This window comes from Carassius carassius, chromosome 3, assembly GCF_963082965.1.
Source record: "Carassius carassius chromosome 3, fCarCar2.1, whole genome shotgun sequence".
NCBI classification, from domain to species: domain Eukaryota; kingdom Metazoa; phylum Chordata; class Actinopteri; order Cypriniformes; family Cyprinidae; genus Carassius; species Carassius carassius.
In genome coordinates, this window is record NC_081757.1 from 6665096 (window position 1) to 6683132 (window position 18037).

Below are 18037 nucleotides of genomic sequence, written 5' to 3' on the forward strand. Positions count from 1 at the left end.
GTTTGAATATTCAAGTTCCATGGTGACTTCATCATCTTAGGAGTGACTTCATTTTGGAGGGACAACAACAGCACAAACATAGGCGAGTACTGGATTTGTTGAGTTCGGTGGCAAGAGCTGCTAACTAGCAGAAGACACTATTAAACCAGTTATAAATTCCAGATGCGCAGATGGGGAACATTGAAAACACTGTGTTAAAATGCGTCCCGCTATAATGAAACTATGCTATTATATTACATTAGCGATGTGACACAATTTACTTTAATGAACTGTATAGAGAAACCTCGAGAAACCAGTGAATGAAGACTGACAGTCAATGTTTAATGTTCAGAAATTATTATTTCAAGAAATGTATAGCATTTCGACTTGTTTATGTGGGCCATCCCAAGCATGGTTGCAATGTGGTTAGTGACAAACTTCTAAATCAGATTATTTTTAACCTGTTAAAACAACCATTATTTTATTTGAAAAAGTTAATTTTATTTTATTGACAAAATATTTTTCATTAGATCAGACATTTTAAGCTGTCAGATGGTCATGTTACTAGGTGCCCCTCAGTTCCCTTGCGGTTTATGTCCGAAAGCTCTCGGATTTCATCAACAATACTTTAATTTGTGTTCTGAAGACGAACAAAGGTCTTACGGGTTTGGAACGACATGAGGGTGAATAATTAATAATGAATTTATTAATGATTAATTAATAATTTTCATTTTTGGGTGAACTATCCCTTTAAGGTAAGTTCTTACGAATTTATGAATGAGCCTCTCGTTTTAAAATCTTCCCCGTCTACGGACATCAGTTATAAGATCCGCCTTGAACATTACAATGCACACCATAGACATAAATACCTAAAAGCTTCATTCGCCACTCGACCGCACTTCAACGTCGCCGCCATATTGGAGTGGGCAACTCTCACATCAGGAAAACATAGGCCTACCTGACTCGTCGCCAGCTTGGGCATCTACAGACCGTCACACAATAATAAAAACAGATCTCGGGGTATAATCTTTCACACGTAAGACTTGACGATTGTTTCTGTATGTTTTTTGGTAATTTTTTAACATTATGTTGATAGCTTAATTAGTCACCACCAGTGTCAGACAAATAGATAACGATATTGCTAGTTAGCTGTGAAAGCTGACACTTATAATAATTCAAAGTTTAAACAAATTCTTATTAAGTTTTAACTTTATATTGCAGTTTATATCATAAACTAAATTCTGTTATGAGCACAATATGTACAGCGAGCACTTTGACAAGATGTCAGGATTAGTGATGGAGCTAAAGCATCTCTCTTTAATTTCACTAACGTTGCTCATTTACAAAGATTAAGTTTATTATCACTTAATTATAAGGATTTCATAGCTTATCTTAAAACTGTGAAGTGATTATATGGATATATTTTTTCCCCTTTTTAGTCAATTACAAATAGGACAAGGTAGGGTGGCCATACGAGCCATTTTCCCAGGACGCGTCCTTGCCATGATTTTTATATTGCCTAAATTATCCAGATTTTGGCTGCTTGTGCTGTGCAGATCGATCATTGTATGACATTCATAAGAGCTATAGAGAGCAGAGCAGACGGTTCCTTATGCATTAAAATCACTCTCTTGGTACTTTGGTGTCATACAATGATCGGTGCGCAGCGACGCTTCAAGTTGAATGAACGAACAAACACCTAACATGTACGTGTATTTGCATTGCTTTGATCGTTCTCTGCAGATCTCACCTTCTCACACACCACGATTGGTTGATTATGTAACATATGCATGTTATTGGTCAAATTACTTTGGATGTTCTAGGCAATATAGAAATCCTGGCAAGGATGCGTCCTGGGAAAATGGCTCATATGGTCACCCTAAAGGACAGCCTTTAAGGAAAGCTGAAAAAAGCCTGTTCTCTGAATTTCCAACAGACAAGACTATACTTCCACAGACTAATGTTGTATTTGTAATAGTTAAAACCTGTTTTTATACAGTCTATGGTTAAAGCCCAGAGCAGCTGTGTATGAATGGCCAGAATGACCCTTGTCATATTCACTCTTTCCCCTTTGTAAAGGTGATTTTTATAACAATATCATTTAATATAATTACCTTATTAAATGTTTCTGTTGTTAGGGATGCTAGGTGGATGCTGCACACTGCTGGAGGATGAGGAGATTCCCCCTTCAATGTGAAGCACTTTTGAGTTCCCAGAAAAGCGCTATATAAATGTAAGGAATTATTAATTATTTAAATCTAACCAGTTTCTTCAGTCGATCACAATACTATAGACTGCATTTAAAATGATTTACACAGGCTGTTTAATGCTGATCATGTGCTGTATGTGTCTTTACACAAAAACTACATAATGTAAATAGCCTAGAAATTAAAAACTCATAGTGAGTCCAACTGAAATATCATGATAAAATAATTTTTTATTATTGCTCTTGATGTAGTAATAATTATTATTAATTTTGATTAATAGAACATGTTTTTTTTTGAGGGGGAGCATCTCGTCACGATCATTAGCTGGAGTGCCCATGAACTTCAATAGAGGGCACTCCACTCAGGACCATTCTACCCATCAACCACCAGATGTCACCATATCATCACTTGGACACTAGCACTTCTCATACTGTTGCACCACACCCGAACTACATCTCCCATGAGTCACTGCATCACAAACACCTTGCCACACCTGCACCTCATTCATCAGCCAATTTCCTTACCACACCTGCACCTCATTTACACACACATACAAGCACCACAATTACTCTCACTCACTGCGAAGTCTTGTTTAGCCTGTCTGACATTTCCAAATGTTTTTCCCCTGTGATTGTCATTCCCGTGTTTGACCTCTGGACTGTGTATTCGACTCTGATTTCTCTGCTGCCTGCCCTGATCTACGCTTGTTTCTGGTTGTCCCTGACACACCTGACGCCATTCCTGATTTCTGCCTGTTTGACCATTCTCTAAATAAATACTGCATTTGGATCCGAACGCCTCTGACTCTCTTCATAACACTCATATTCTGGTCTGTGATAAACATATCTATACTTTGACATTTTGTTGTATAACAAACTGCACTCACTCAAACATTCATATGTATTAACATATATGGAAAAAAAACAACTGTTTCAAAATTTGTGTTTTGCATCGTGTCTTTAATTGTGCATTATAGAACAAATTGTCAATCATTGTCAAGTTTTTTACATTATTTTACTCATTAATTCAATAAAATATAGGAAAATCTTGAGGGAAGTGGTGGAGAATTAATCTTTATTAGTCAGGTTTTGTCATCAACGAAACCACTCAATTCCCAGGGAAAGCTAGCATTGAAACTTGGAATAAAATGTGTATCTTGAGCTGAGATTTATTCAGAGGATTTTTTTATTTTATATATATATATATATATATATATAGATATATATATATATATATATATATATATATATATATATATATATATATATATATATATATATATATGTGTGTGTATGTGTGTGTATGTGTGTGTGTGTGTGTGTGTACATGTATATATAATAGCTCATTAATTAAACACAATTTGGAATTCCACAATTTTTTTGTGTTGTGTCATTAGTTAGGTCTTAATTGGTTTAATAATTATGACATAAAATACTATTATAAAACTACATTTCATGATTATTTATTTCACTTTATAATTGACTGTTAATTTATTCTTCATTATTGTTTATTCTTTATTATTTAACCCTTGATATTACATTCTTGCTATTTTATTCATCTATGGTTATTTATTTATTTATTATGGTATTATGCATATAATTTGTGCTATTATAAATCTATTATATTACTTATGTTATTTTACTCGCTTTTTAGAATATTCACTTTACTACAAGTTGTACTACATGTACTTTTTAATATTACATATCACTTTTACTATATTTTTACTGTGCACTGTATCAGTGCATAATATTTTACCAGTGTAAGTGTAAGTTTTACTGGATCCATAAAGGCTTATCAGCTGGATTTGTTGTGGGTTTTTGTGGAGTTTATCCAGGCTATAGAGTGCTATCAAAATAAAAAGCTACCAGTGTGTCACTTTTTTTATTTTGTATTCACTGGTTGTATTTAATTTTCTCAATGATGGTAAATTATTAGTGTTTAAAGATGTATTATTTCGATTTTCTTCCAGTATTTCAAAGGGAATGAGCTGTGTTCTGATCTGAAGCACAAGAAAACCTCAAATGTCGGGGCTGAAGACAGAGAAAGCAATGAAATAACTTAATTTATTGTACATTCAACTTATATTACAATTATATATCACAGTTATACTACATTAACATTAGAATTGTAAATCGAAAAAATATCAACAAAATCAACAAGTGAGATCTCTCAATTATAAGTGTGAGATCACAATTTCTTACGAAAATTAATAATTTTCCAAACCTAACTAAATAACTGGAGACATAGTTATTTTTAACTGCACGTAGATCACAAACCTCTGAAACCGGTTGATAAATGTAAACGTTATCATGGCTTGTAAATTATTATCCCAGCTCCCCCATTTACTTCCATGTATTTTTAAGGCAGCTTTCCCTCAAAAACATGGCAGATGCGTTGCCGTATCGCAGCAATGGTTCAAAGTGGCCAATGAGGCGTCTAGGTATGTATGATGCACACGATACTTTCGTATAAAGGGTTAGTTCACTGAAAAATTTAAATTATGTCATTAAAGACTCACCCTCATGTCGTTCCAAACCCGTGAGACCTCCATTTATCTTCGGAACACGGTTTAAGATATTTTAGATTTAGTCTGAGAGCTCTCAGTCCCTCCATTGTGTGTATGGTCTACTGTCCATGTCCAGAAAGTTAATAAGTCTAATAGAATCCTTTTTCATCAACTAAAATTTATCCATGGCTCTAAATTTAGTTAAATGTATTGTTCATTCCAAATTTGTTGTTGTGAAAATGTGTATTGTTTTGTTTCCTCTTGTCTTGTTTCATGGTGCTGGCCACCTCCTATAAATTCAGTGTATGTTTTGTCTAGTGAGGTTGTTACTTATTGTATCCTGGTAAAGGTGGTGTGGAATGTTGTCCTCCATCTTTGTCACTAGGCAGGTCCATTCCCACAACACAACAGGTATTAAACATTTCAAGTCATTTTAATTACAAGAATGAACTTTAACAAATTGCTGTTTGTATAAAATTACATTTTAGCCAAAGAGGAATTTTATCTGCTGTTAATGTTTTAACCTTAAGCCAAATAACTAAGCCCGTGCACTGTCTAACTACAAAGATGAATGTATACGCATTGTGTGGTTTAAATCCAGGCCATCACAGTTCAGCATCTAGTAAGATCTCATTCAAGTCAAGATATTTTATTTGCACAGCATCCACAAAACACATAATTCAAAGCAGCTTCTAGTAAGCTCTGTTACCTCTAAAATGGCTTAATTGTTTACATTTGACAGAATAAGTATAATGTTCTCTTGTCATTGTTTCATAAGTTTGTTTTCCTAGTGTTATGGAAGAGTGACTTGATTTAAGACCTGTATGAAGTGTTTTGGTAGTTTTAGTGCATTTTGGATGTGAAATTTACTGCTGTGCCAAGCTGAATGTTGGAGAAAATGACCTTAGCATTGAGAAATGTGTCCTTTACGATTGTAAAACACTGTACTAAAACAATGTTTCGAAAGTGCCCATCACAAACTTTAGCTCTGTTTCTAACCGATCCAATATTTAACTGACCAGAGAATATTTCTGAAAACATCCATCATTTAGAAATACTTATATCACAGCATATGCATATTCAAGCATATTTTTGAGGTGTTGCATAACAGGATTGAGCCCAGGTCTGTGAGCTGATGGCCTGTGATTGGCACTGACGTTCATATGATTAATGCATTGCTTGTGTGTAAAAGCTCTGTGCTGTGTTTCCCTGCAGCCATTAGTTTCATGGCAGTGATGCGGCTTTTCCAACTGTTGGTTGCAATGCTGTGAAACCTGTTGCTAAGGTAACAGTCCAACTAGATTGCAGGGAAGAGAGTGAGTGCATGCATGCATGCAGGGATCACCGAATGTCATCAAGATTTATTGAATGAGTGATTTTTAGATGTTTGCTACAAACTGCTAAGAGTTAGGTTAAAGGCAATCAGCATTTTCAGTATTTTTACAACTGGCTCAGTCATGTGTGAATTTCTGCTTGATTACTTCATTCTGTGTGAGGGATTCTGATGGGTTCTGGCTTGTTAGAAAATAGGCCAGTAAATAGTAGTACCACTACAGTTTTTTTATTATTAAAACCCCCTCTGTTGTTAATTAGTTGTGACCCAGAGCTCAAGTTGTAATGTATTGTAACACTACCCCCCCAATCAAACATTAATTTTAGCCAAAGTTTTATATAAAACACAAGTTGCTGTTGACTTTAACACATAAAAGTTGCATACTTGTAGCATTTGAATTAATATACATTTTAATGTCTGTCTCTCAGTTATGGCATCATTTCCACCACTCTCTACAGTTTAATAACTTTTGTGTGTGTGTACTTGGTTATGAAGGAGACAACAATGTGGTATAAAATAAAAATATATAATGAGAAACTGCAAAAACAAATCAATGTAAATATCAGTTATGATATAATTTTTATTGTGGATCAAGCTGTAATTTTAAGTGAAGCAAAAAGGAATAAATTATCATTTATTTGTGCCCTGTATGCACTACTGGTCAAATGTTTGGGTTTTAAAATTGTTATTAAGACTGCATTTCAAATAAACAATATTACGTTATTATTATTACAGTTTACTGTGAAATAAGCATTGAAATATCATTGCAATGTAACATAATTGTACATTTGAATATTTAAAAAAATAGGAATAGAAAAAAAAATAGAGCATTTATTTGGTTTTTAATTTATAACAGTTTGAAAGTCTTTATTGTCATTTTTGATCAGTAAATGTGTTCTTACTGAATAAAATATGAAATTCTTTTCAAATAAACAAATAAATAAATAAATAGTTCTGATCCAGATCTATTTAAGCTATGGCTATAAGACTGGCAAAGATTTAGCCATTTTATTCATTTATTTTGAGATGTGGTGGAAGTGAGATAAAAAAAAAAAAACTTTGATCCTTGTATGGAAAATATATATAAAATGATTGAAAGCAGAAGCTTTGTCAGTAGTGTAGAGATAATCTTTGTTCTCAGAAGTGAACTTTGAAGTTTGCATCACTGATGGAGATTTCTCCTAATAGTTTATCAGTCATCATGAAAGCACTGTACCAGTAACACAAAACACATATCTATAATTGCATTTCAGCATGTGAAAATTTTGCACCAGGGGAACAAAAACTTTATATGGGATATGGTGGGGCAATATTGATCAATATCAGTGTACTGATAATATCATAATTTGATTAGCACAGTGCTGGCCTAAAAGCATCCTGATGTCACCAACATTTTTTATTTTATTTTTATAGGAGAAATGTGTCATTTCTCAGCCTGATCTCACAATCAAAACGTACATATTTAGACGTAAATTAAAACTGTCCAATACGTATGTGCCTTTACGTATTTACAGTGTCATTTACGTATTATCTGGACATAATTACAGGTTCGATACGTATCGAAATTTACGTAAAAACAACCTCAAATACGTACAGATAGAACGTATTCTCTGACCAGTCAGTTATCCATAGAAATTTGCTCATGAAGCTGCTTTTCAATGCGTATCAGATTACTTTTTTAAATATTTATGTATACTTTCCCTTTTTATAATTTTTTTTTGATAAATGTAAGATCCCTATACCTCACCCGAACCTAAACCTACCCATTTTATACAAGAATAAAACTTATTAAAATGAATTTTTAATAAAACAATTTTAGTAAAAATATAACATTAAAACGTTATTTTGAGCCACTAACGTTAATCTTACACCTACCCCTAAACCTACCCATAACCATTTCTTAAAACTACATAAAGTTACTGTTATAAATAAACAAATAACAGACAAACAAACATAATGTCAATCATTTATTTTTTGCGAAAAAATATCAAAAGTGGTACCAAAAGTAGTTCAAATGATAATGAGTTCCAGTCGCAGTCCTCTCTGGAGGTAATAGTTTTTATAGGGTACAGAGCAGAATTTAATTTATTAATCCGTGAAATTATGAATCTGTCTTTTCTCCGTGAAGGCGCACTGGCGCAGTAGCAGTACTGATTTCAAATGTCTATCAACTGAAACACGACATGTCGCAATCTGTGACGATTTATGTGAGAACCAATGAGAGTTCGATATTAGTGCCGTAAACCATGTCCTAACATTCCTGTGGCGCACTGGCGCTATTTTCAAATTCGAATCATAACGAGCGCGGGCTTTGACTGTGATGGACGCTGTTGCTGAGTATGGAAGGCATTTTCTGCCAAATTTAAATAAATAAATGAAATGATTAAAATTAAAATTAAAACCAGATTAACTATTTCATTAAAGAAAGCTGTACGCAAAATATGTGACAAAATTGAGAATGAAATTAAATGATTTCATTTTCACGGTGACATACCTGTCAAATTGAAAAATAAAATGCAATTGATGATTTCACATTTCATTTTCAATACAGTCTCAAGGCAAGACTACCAATATTAAAATGAAAAGCAAACGTGAAAAAGAAACTACACATACAGTTTTTACAAAGCTCTTTATTAACGCTCACGCAATAATAGTGACACAATTCAAATTGAAATGTAAATTTTACTTGTCATTTTAATTCCTCTTTTATTTCTCTGTTTTCATTTTCGTTTTCATTTTCAAAGACAACCTGCATGCAAATGATATGTTAATGAGTGGCTTATTCTAGTAACGGCGCTAGAGACAGTCGTCGAAGTCTCGTGAGCATGAGTTGAATGGTGGTTGAAACAATGTGTGAAACGACATTAAAATGTGAATATATTGTAATCGAGACATGGCGAATCTGCTAGTGAGCTTTTGCGGGAAGCTGCTGCAGCATTAGAACGTGGAAGACACAACCAGCCTGACCAGCATGCGTCAAACCCTCGACCCACTGCAGTTCCTCGGCCTGAGCCTCCACGAGACTCCCCGGAAAATCTGCTGTCTGCTGAGTTTGTGACGGCTGCAAAATGTCCAAGTGAGTTTGTGACGGCTGCAAAATGTCCAAGTGTATCCAAGATTGATTCAACTCGTAGCAAAATGAAGTCATTATCATCCGAAATGTTTGCTAGCTGGTTTAATTCTGCTGCTATACTGGCCATAATCGCCATTATAGCTCCTCCACGTAACAACGTAATTGAGCCACACCCACTCATTAACATATAATTTGCATGCAGGTTGTCTTTGAAAATGAAAACGAAAATCAAAACAGTGAAAAAAAAGAGGAATTAAAATGACAAGTAAAATTTACATTTCAATTTGAATTGTGTCACTATTATTGCGTGAGCGTTAATAAAGAGCTTTGTAAAAACTGTATGTGTAGTTTCTTTTTCACGTTTGGCTTTTCATTTTAATATTGGCAGTCTTGCCTTGAGACTGTATTGAAAATGAAATGTGAAATCACCAATTGCATTTTATTTTTCAATTTGACAGGTATGTCACAGTGAAAATGAAATCATTTAATTTCATTCTCAATTTTGTCACATATTTTGCGTACAGTTTTCTGTAATGAAATCGTTAATCTGGTTTTAATTTTAATTTTAATCATTTCATTTATTTATTTAAATTTGGCAGAAAATGCCTTCCATAGCTGAGAACGAAGATGAAGATCGATTGATATGGATATGTTCCTTGCAAACATCTGGATTCTAAAGATATGGAGTACAGCAAACAAATAAAATGGATGTGATTTGTAATTGTATGTTGTGCTTTTGTGTATCTATGGTTTGCAGCATGCACAGAAATGTTATTTCCTATTAAGTAGATGAGTACTGCTTTCAATAAATTCAATAAAAACATTTATTGATATGACAATTATATACTACAGATTTAAATCATTAAAGCCACGATTTTAATATGAATACATGGGGATTCATATAAATTCACACTTTACGTTAGATTATTTACGTTTTTTTAACACGTAAGTATTTGTACGTTTTACTGCTATAAATACGTCTAAGTTGTACGTTTTTATGTGCATGAAAACGTAAGTAAATGTACGTGTGGTAGAACCACATTTAACGTAAAAATACACACGTATTCTCATGAGATCACGTTGCATTTCTGCATACTGTGTCATACTGTTAGAGGAATCAGCCTAATAACTTGTGCATAGTTGACTCCACATATCCCTGATTAATATGTAAAGACATTTTAATATTTTAACAAGCATAAAAAATTACACACTTTAGTTTTGAGGTCAAGAATGTATTTTTCATCCATAACTTATTTAACAATTTAACCAAAATCATCCAGTCTAGCTTCAGTACATCAGAGTTGTATTTTTAATTCATATTACATTTGTTTTTTTTACTGCTGTTCCGCACACATTTCACTGCCATATGCATAAAAATAAATAATTGCAGTACATATAGTGTTTTGCAAGCACCACAGTGTTTACCCTTCTCAATCTAATAACTTACTAGTAATAGACTCTTGATATGAATTTTTTTTCTTTTTTTTTTCTCTCGCAAGCATAGATAAAAAATGAAAGTCTCCAAGTTTGAGGAAAGGATTGTATTTTCATCCACAACTTTAACTATTTTCAACAAATGTAACTAAAATCAGCCAGTCTATCTACAGTACATCAAATGTTTTTTTTTATTAATAAATATTGTAATTTTAAAGTCACACTTTATTATTGTTACCAACCAAATCCATAATACATAATTAAATATAATTATGATTAGTGTTTTGCAAGTCAGCCTAACTCCACTCTACATATTAATCATTGATATAAAAAAAACATTTTGAACAGGTGTGGTAATAAATTACACACAACAGTTTTGAGAAAAGGAATGTATTATTTTCTCACATAAATTATTTATTCTACAGTACGTGGAAAATTCAGCATTTAATATTGCATACATGCCCTGGTTTATAGTGTGAATTTCATTTGCAATACTATAAAGACATTTGTCATTTCATCGAGTGTATTATAACACAGTCTAGTACATAATGAGCCTAAATCATTTTTCTTAATATGAGACAGTAGGGTCTACTTGAATGAATTGCAGATACATAACTCTCCTCGGGGGAGCAGAGCTAAAAACCTGAGCTTCCTTCTCTAACTTTTCACTCAAGTCTGGCCTTTGGAACAAGTGTCCTTGGGGCAATGGAGCTCGCATGAACCTGCATTTATAAAAACTTCAGAGCTTCTGTTTGCATAAACAGAAACGTAATAGTTGAGACTTAATAGAGCTGATGGCAGTGGGTGGTAATGATCTTCGTGTCGATTCCAGTCATGCTTATGTGCTTGATCACTGTCATTAAAAGTCAAAGACAAACACTCTCCAACTCCACTCCTCAAGCCTGAGTGGAGCTTGGCTCTTAACTCGTTCAATAGCAATGTACGCTGCTTATTTGAGCCTTTAGCAGAAATGGGATGATCCAGAGGATTTAGTTCAGATTTCTTGAAGTGAAATGTCCACTGAGTGGAGATTAAAGCCATTTTATTTTTCAGACAAACGTGACTGGCAGTTTAATTATATAAATGTATACTGTATACATTTATACACCCTTTGGTGACAAAAAGAAAAATGCTTTGTGGTTCTAATCTTTGAAAGCAAATAAATCAAGATTAAATATTGTAGTATTGTAATTTTACTCTTTGTTCTGTAAACAAATGTTTTCTTATTCTTCTTATCTTATGAAATACTTGTTTAAATGATATATTAATGAATAAATAAATAAAAAGCTCTATGAATCATTGAATAGTTTTACTGTTCTGTAAACACATTTTCCTGATATTATTATTATTATTAGTAGTAGTAGTAGTAGTATTATCTGCCAAATGCATACAAATGAATTATGAAACAATTAGTAATAAAATACAATGACAAATACATGAAAGTAAATTCACTTTTTAGTTTTTATTGCATATATAATATCAATAATTATTATAATAATAATAACTACCAAATGCATTTAAATTATTATTAAAGTTTTAATTTTACAGTACAATAGTATTATTGCAATAGTATTTCTGTACTGATCAATTAATTATATTCTTCTTCTTATTATTATTATTATTATCTTATTGAATGGGGGAATGAGTTTTCTATTTTTGTCCTTATAGCTGATCATTGATTGTAGTTTTTAAAGCCCTAATTGAAAAAAAAACCCACTTGCCATTTGTAATCAAAAAAGGACGTCTGTTCCCCCGAGAAACAGAAACCCTGTTAAAACCGGATATTACAATTAAATGACTTTAGTTAAGCAACTCTCAATAGAGCCGCAGTGTGTTGTATTGAATGGGGTCTGATACTGTTTCAGTCAATCCACTTTTTAACTCTATGAAATCATTTCCTCCACTGCTAGTGAAATGACTCATTTACTAACTCTCTCATTACTACCAAACTAAATTTCTCTGCTTCCCACTGGCAACAGAGAGCTTTCACTTTTCTTTCCATTAAATCAGGGAATTCAGGATATTTCTATTATGGAGCTAAGGAGATGTATTGTACGTCGATATTTTTTTGGAGCAGAATTGACCTGCGTCGCTCTGTGAAATTATCCCTGAAGAAAAACACCATTTTGCTTTGAATTGTGTGCAATGTGAGGAGCTGAATATTCCTCGTTTGATCAGTGTTAAGCATTCCTCACAATACTGCACTGACTGGATATCAAAACCCTCCTCGGATGTGATATTTATTCAAGTATTAAGAATCGGTTCCAAAAGCAATTGGTAACGCCGTGGTCCCATGATGCATCCTGATCCAAGCACCATGTCTGGAATCATTGTTTTTATTGTTAAATAAAACAAGCAATTAAAATTAATATTTTCATTCTGAGCTGAAATAAGGTCAAACAAAATATAAACATGAGATGAAAAACTTCAGATTAGAAACTTTAAATAATGTAGCATTGGTAAATATTAAGTAACTAAAATAAAATAAGCTTATTGCAGTAGTAATTACGGAGCCCCACACATGACATGCAAGAAAAAATAAATAAATTGTGCGCACGATTTACAAATTCGTTCCCTCAATGTACTAAATCGTGCGCACGATTTAGCAAATCGAGTGAACGAATTAGGAAATTGTACGCACAATTTATAAATCGAGTGAACTAAATAGTAAATCGAGGGAACGTGTGCACGTTTTAGTACATTGAGAGAACAAATTAGTAAATCGTGCACACGATTTAGCCTAACATTTTTTCCTGCATGTCATGTGCGGGGCTCCGTAAGTAATATCTCTATTGTTTCAATTTTATAATTTAAATAAAATAAAAAAAGTATTTTGAACTTTTTAGTTATTTATTATAACCTGCCAAATGCATAAAAGTAAATGATTAAATACTCTGTTTTTTTATTTTATTTTACAATACAAAATCTAAAGGTAAATTAAAACTGAAATAAAGATGAGTAGAAATATTAAAACAATTTTTTTTACTAAAAATGACAAGTGCATAACAAAATTACTTAAACCTAAACTAAAATGAAAACTGGTGTGTGTGTGTATATATATATATATATATATATATATATGTTTATTATTAAATATTTAATAATAATTAAATGAAAAATGTTTAAGATGTACTTGACTTTATTATGTGGAGTACATAATAGTCTTTGCCTACCTGTTTCACATCATATGCAAATGCAGTTTCACAGCAAAATCTAACAAAAACTTTTTTTTCGGGAATTGCGATCTTAAGTGGATAAAAGATGTTATGCATGTGGCTGCTTCAGCCATTGAGTAAGTGGAGCCTTTCAGACCCACTCGCTGTTTTTACAGTTCCTCGTCTACATTCCCCGCAGCTGATTAGTCAGCATTAATAATTCCTGGGGACTCATTTCTCTGACTCATTTGTAATGTCTGGCAGGTGACTGCAGTGAATCAATCACAGAACAAAAATCCCTGTTGGCCCAGGCAACTTCTCTGACATCTGTCATATTCTTTGCACTTTTCTGATACCATGAGGTGCTCTTGACTTCAGCTGCTCTTTGAGGCATTTGAATCACAGCTAGTGTGACAGTAATAAATGCAATTAATGAGACATTCATTAAGCAACCAGTGCTAACACCAGTAACACATGGCTTACCGTTTACATATTTAAAGCACGTATGTGCTGTGCATGCAAAGGTAGTTATTGAGATGCAAACATGTTTCATGTTAATGGTATAGAAGTACTGACCCAGCAGTTATATTCAACACACCCAGCAGAGATTCATAAATATTGTCAAAAATAATGTTCATGTATAAAATGAAAACACTTTCATGTACGTGTGGTGTGCGTATAGCCATTTTACAACTACAAACAGCATATGAAGGATACAAGTAATTATTTCACATCTGTAAGGCATGGATGTATGAATATCATTTCCACTGGACCTCAAAACATCTCAAGACTGTATGTTTTAAATTCCATCTGAAAACCCCTTAAGCAGTAGCAAATACAAAGTTTATGACATGAAATGTCAAAATGCTTTTTGGAATATTTAGTATTCATTGGTTTTCTTTTTTGCTATCTGTAGGACATTTGGCTTCTAGAATGAGTTTAACAGCAAAGCAAAGTGTAATGGTCGAGGGTCAGGCTTTGTCTCAAATCACATCATAATGTTGGACATTTGTAATATTACATATTTGTAATTTGTGCCCGCCTTGAAGATAAAACAAATGCAAAAAGTAGCAGTATTTATTCTTGCACATCACTTATGCATGTTAACAAATTGTCTGGTAATAGAGAAACCCATTTAGCTAATTATTCAGCTTTCAGGGAAACAAACCATCCCAGTGTTGCTCTAATATTTGACCATGTTAATATAATAAAAACAACATTAAATAAACCGCAAAATCTTCTAATGAACTTTGCATTTTGTATGTAATGCAATTAGCATGATTAGACAGCTCTCTTTCCCCGGAAGGTGAATTCATGAATAACAATAAAAAAAAAAGTAAAAAAAAAAAAAAAAAAAAAAAAAAAAAAAACAGAGAGAGAGAGATGGAATAATTATTGTTAGGATTACATATATTTTGCCAAATTATGATATCACCATAATTACATGTATATTTATAAATATTTATTTTTGCATATTTATTTAAACATATAATTGACACAGTAAGTGATAATCTCTGTTTTTACATTGTTACAAACAAATTCCAAAACATTTTGAGCAGCTACATTGATAATAATATTTGTTTCTTAAGAACCAAATATAGATTTCTGTAGGATCATGTGACAATGAAGACTGGAGAAATGATACTAAAAACTCAACTTTGCATCATAATAAATTATATTTTAAAATATATTACAATAGAAAGCAGTTATTTTAAATTATAATATATTTCACAATATTATTATAGCATTGTGTGTTATATATAAATTTTACTGTATTGTTGATTAAATAAATGCAGTCTTTGTGAGTATAAATATAAATTATTTTCTGACAATTGTAAATATTGAGAGTATTCTAGGAAACTATTACTGTGATTTTTATTTTTTATTTAACTATGAAATGAAGTGTCACGGAACATAAGGTAATGAATTCTCATCGTACCAGGCTTTGACATTTCTTACTTAGGATTGCGCGTGATAGAGGTCTAGTGCATCTACACATTTAACATTCCACACCATGGGGATGCTGGTTGGTTTTTACTCTATTGAGAAACTAAAATGCAGTTTCGTTGTAGAATCTGTAGCTGGAAGCATTACACCAAGTTTTCAGCTGGCACATTTGATGTCTGACTTGTGCGCATTAGAACCCTGCGGTGCCAGTTGCTGTTGGCTGCATATCCAAACAGTTGGAGTGCTAACACATAAGAGTGTTTGTGAAGAGCTTAATAATATCATTGCATGACCAAATTGATTCTGCCCTGATTAAGAATAATACTGTGCTCTGCATCGTACACTTCAGCTTCAAAATGAAATAAAAACTTTAAGGCCCGGTTTCACAGACAGGGCTTAGACTAAGCCAGGATTAGACCATAGATCAATTAGGACATTTAAGTAATTTTTATAAACATGCTTAGAAAAAAAACATTACCGATGTGCATCTTAAAACTAAAAAGGCACTGATATATTTTTAAGATCAGTCAGTGCAAGTTTATTTCAGTGGAAACAGCTCAGACTTACATTTTAGTCTAGGACTAGTCTTAAGCTTAAGATTAAAGGAATAGTTCACCCACAGAATTAAAGTTAGCTAAAGATTTACTCACCCTCAGGCCATCCAAGATGTAAATTAATTTGTATCTTCATTTCTGAAACAGATTTGGAAAATAGCATTACATTACTTGCTCCTCTGCAGTGAATGGGTGCCATCAGAATGAGAGTCCAGACAGCTGATAGAAATATCACAATAATCTACAAGACTCCAGTCCATCAATTAATGTCTTGTGAAGCAAGACGTTGTGTTTCCAATCTTGGATGGCCTGAAGGTACATTTTCAGCTATTTTTATTTTTCACACAGTAGAGATGTTTTTCTGCAAATCATTCATTGAGTTTTGGGTGAACGTTTATTCTTTCTTGACAGATGGTCTTTGCGTGAAAAATCAGTGCTCCACCAGGTATTGAGTTGTTGACATGTACTGTATGTCAGTCAGAGAGAATGAATCTTTATCAAAGGTTCCCCACAGCTCTGCCACGCTGCCGTCACTTAACACTGCTTACACTTTGGCACAGCAGATGGCCGCTGACAGTGAGAAAACAAGCATGGAAATATCAGCAGAGATGCTGATGAAAGGGACAGATACCCTAAGGTATCCATCAGTAATGTCCAGTCCTCTGACCTCACTGCTTTTAAAGGAATTGTATACTGAATCCTTTTAATAGTAGGTGTAGTGTCAAGATATCATGTTTATTGATGCAGTCACCGGGCAGTTTCTAATGGATGCAGTGCAGAGCTGTGTAGACCTTCCTCTCAACTAAACTAAAACTAAAACCATTAAAAACAGTTTGTTGCTTTAAATAAATTAAACATTATTTGAAATGATATATATATATATATATATATATATATATGTCGCAGTGCGACCAGATTATTCCAATTTACAAACAAATGCTTCTTATGAATTGGTTCTTTTATTTAATAAAAAACATAAAGCATGATCAGTACATTAGTCCGATACCCGAACATATGACTCTCATGAGCCAGTTATTTTTAGTGAATCAATAAAATGCAGCATGGCCAATTTCTGTTCACAAACAAATGACTCTTCTGAGCAGGTTCTTGTTAGTGAATCAAAAAGTAGCACAACCACTGGTGATTCACAAACAAATGACTATGAGCCAGTTCTTTTTGGTGAATCAATGAAATTATGATTTACAAACAATTGTGCTGGATATTTTTAGTGATCTACTTTTCACAAAAATTTTTTGTGAAAAGTTGGTTCCTTTTAGTGAACCAAAAACATGCTACTGTATTTCTGTATTTGCAATCATTCACACCTAATAATATCCAATAATATCAATGTGGGTGAATGTGGCACCAGATTGTTTGGTGGTATAAATATAAAAGCACACTTCCCTTATGAGACCTGTTTGGAAACAATCATTATTTTAGCGAGTCCATCATGTGGTGCCGCTATTGGCACAGAAATTACTCGTTTTACCGCTAACATAATCATTCAAGAGTCAAGAGGAGTTCAGCCTGTAGTCAACAAGACAGATTTCTGTGATTTTGGGAAGAAGGCAGGACAAGTTGACCCTGCTGTTCTAGACTGAAGGTGTTGTCATTGGGCTTGTCATTAATGTTGCACCAGGGATCATTCACCCCTTTTCCCATCCTGCTCTATTCCCCTTATTAGCAGCAAGCCGACCATCTGCACCAATCTCCCCAATGAAAGGATGGGCATATGGTGCACAGAACTGGCACGAGGTGCATTATCATATCAAACTTACTCTCTCTGTGCTCCAGGGAATTGGCCACGCACCCTCCGCTTCTTAAACGGACTCCATTACATCGATCAAAC

The 18037-nt window shown here is 33.3% G+C and overlaps 1 long non-coding RNA gene across 1 annotated transcript; it reads left to right on the forward strand.

The window, feature by feature from the left end:
• The first annotated feature begins 877 nt into the window (after positions 1-877).
• LOC132113845 (uncharacterized) lies at positions 878-16963 on the forward strand. Its single transcript, XR_009425217.1, has 3 exons — positions 878-1015; positions 16336-16503; positions 16600-16963. It is a non-coding gene; the product is annotated as an uncharacterized LOC132113845 (long non-coding RNA).
• The last annotated feature ends 1074 nt before the right edge of the window (positions 16964-18037 follow it).